The sequence below is a fragment of the Lactuca virosa genome, chromosome 9 (assembly GCF_052849685.1).
Source record: "Lactuca virosa cultivar CGN04683 chromosome 9, Lactuca_virosa_CGN04683_v6, whole genome shotgun sequence".
Lineage (NCBI taxonomy): Eukaryota > Viridiplantae > Streptophyta > Magnoliopsida > Asterales > Asteraceae > Lactuca > Lactuca virosa.
Window position 1 is genome coordinate 210636991 of NC_136434.1, and position 3070 is coordinate 210640060.

The following is a 3070-nucleotide window of genomic DNA, read 5'->3' on the forward strand; positions in this document are numbered from 1 at the left end:
TGTTTCAAACCTTTTATCAAACTCTTTAAATGTCAAAACTGTTTTCAAACTCTTTTAAACTTGCTTATTTTCAAACCCATATCTATATTAATATATTTATATAAGTAAGACTTGAAGGACTTAGGACTGATAACTCACCTTATTTCCTGTTCCTTGTTTGGTTGTGGACTTAGGGTACTCTGTTATTTGTCCGACTGTCGTTGAATTCTTAGTTATATATATCACATGTATTTGTGTTAGATATAAAAGTCTTCACTCCAGTTCAATACCTTTGTGTAACAAAGGCATGCAACCAACATTGCTATTTAACTATAATAGGTATAGTTAAGGATTACTACTCATTACTACTATTACAATGACACTTACTAGAGTCAGTACAGTCATGAGTCAATACATGCTAAATACTATACGAAGAGAATACTATATACTATACAAGAGAACACTCTATACATTATACCAGAAAATACATTATACAATATACAAGAGAATATACTATAATTAGAATGTGACATACTACTTCTCGATACGACACTTCACAGTGGTATCACCGTGTAACCAGAGTCTCCTGGAGGGAGAGCGGGCATTGTGTGTATAGATCTATACGGGACAGACACTCCCACATCCCGACTGCTAGCTACAGTCCCAGCCGAAAGGCCAAGGGGTGACAAAATGTCACATTTCTACATATGACTCGGAGGGTCATCGGTTATTCAATCGTCAATCAGCATGGTTACATACGAGTTCACATTCACACCTTTAATTAACACATTTAGAATTAGAGGCAAAACAGACTCCCCGAGGTGTATTGTACATTTAATACTACCTGGAGCCTGCATTTTCATGACATTTAGCCGGCAGTGGCACTGCTGGGGTAAAACACTATTTTTCCCAATTACTTTACATAAATGAAGTTTAAAACTATATTTTCATACTGATAGTTTCATTGGGAAAACTTTTACATTTTCAAAGGATCAAACATGCAAACAACCGGGTCTTGGTAGAAGACTACTTTTATTGGAAAACATAGGGTTTTCTAGGGAGTATACTACTTTCAAACATTGAAGTCAGTTATTATACTACATTGTTGTAAACATTTTTATACAAGCAATGACACTAAATACTTATGAACTCACCAGCTTTATGCTGATAAACTCTTTCAAAATAACTTGTATTCTTAGGTCATCAGTAGACAGGTACAGATGCAGCTTTTGAGAAGATGGAGCACATACAAGACCCATCTTTTATTTTGATTATACTTTTGGTGTCTTAAAACTGTACATGACACGCTTGTATTACAATTATTATATTAATGCAATGGATGCTGTTGCTTGTCTTTACTATTATGCATTGTTATGATACTGTACATGACGTCCTCCACCCCAAAACGTATTCCGCCGTTCTCGGTTTTGGGGTGTGACAGATTGGTATCAGAGCTTTGTTTATAGTGAATCAAGTATATCAACCCATAAAAGATATACGAACTATAAACACATCGGGATTAAAACACTCTGACCAAGAAAATATACTTTTAAATAATAAAATATTTAACTAAGTATATATACATTTACCCATACCAGTGTCAGTATCATACTAGAACAGAACAAAAGTATTACGATTGTTGAACAGCACAATTAGGCTTAGAGACATATGGTCAAACCTAAGGGGATATAGCCTAATCAACTATATTTTCTGAGGAGTGACTAGCATGTGCCTAAGAATGATTGTGGTATTACAACAAGTCTAAAAACTTACCCACACTACTACAAGAGCATTAGAACAAGAATACTATAGGAGTATTCTGCATTACTATGAATTACATATGTGAGAACTAAAAAGGTCGTTACTAGTAGGACAATAGTTGCTAAGTGGGTACACCAAGGTTACATGTGACTAAGGCGCTATAGACTTAGAATCTGTGATCTTTGCTTTACTTCTTGTTCCTTGTTTGGTTGTGGATTTAGAGTTAGGGTCACTTATTCGAAGGTCTATCCTATTTCGGTTGCATGTAATTGGTATGCACTATGCAAGTATTGAATCAACTAATAACGATCATCTTATAAGTATCTTAGATTAGTACGTCTGTTAACTATTCTTTCCCCATTCTCGCGTAGATAGCATGGCTGGCTTTCATCTCCCTGGCGATCCGTACTATCCAAACCAAGGCATTGGAGGATGGCTTGATGATGAGCCGGAAGATGATCACCCAATCCCTTTGGATGATCACCTCGCAGAAGGCTTTTCAGATGGCTCCGACTCCGAACCAGAAGTCAACAACCTACCCCCAGTAGCTCCAAACCCCAACCCCCGTCCGGCATTTCAAGGACCCACTCCCATGTGGGCAACAACCTTGAACCAATGGAGTGATGAGCAGGATCAGCCCTTACCCTTCAACGGAGACCGAAGCTTTTATAATGTAAGCGAGGGAGGATCAGCTGACCGAGTCCTGCCCATCATGGTCTGAAGGATTGCTAGGAACGTCGAGCAAGGTCATGCGGCCATCGAGCGAGTAGTAGAAATTGATGCCAACTCTAGCCTTAACACAGTCCGTCTTCGTCAACTCGAAGAGACGGTGGATAGGACTAGGAGGACTAATGAGACTCTGCAGCAGCAACTAGCTGCATCCCGAGCCGAAGTCATGGAACTCCGAGTGCGTCAGAGAGCGCATGAGCGACATCTTCAGGAAGTTGTACGTCAACTGGCAGACCTAAGGGTTCGTCCGAGAGACACCCGTCGCCGGTAGAAGATGTCAACTCGTCTTTACTTTTGAATTAAGGGATAGCCTTTCTTTCCTATGCTCTAGAGAGCACTTGTCTGTAAAATATTCCTAACTTTTAAAAGTACTCTGGCTAGACTTGTAAACTGCCAACATGTTCCCCTGATGGTTTGATGCCAGACCTACTGTTAGGTCAACTTTCCTGAACTCATTTTACATCAGTAATACCAGTAATATTGGCAGATATCTAATCTATTGGAAAGTTCTTACTCTTGTGTTTCCCTACTATATTGTTATGTCACTACCTAACAGTTGGACTTTGGCGATTTAGTCCATGAAGCACTCTCATTGTACTTA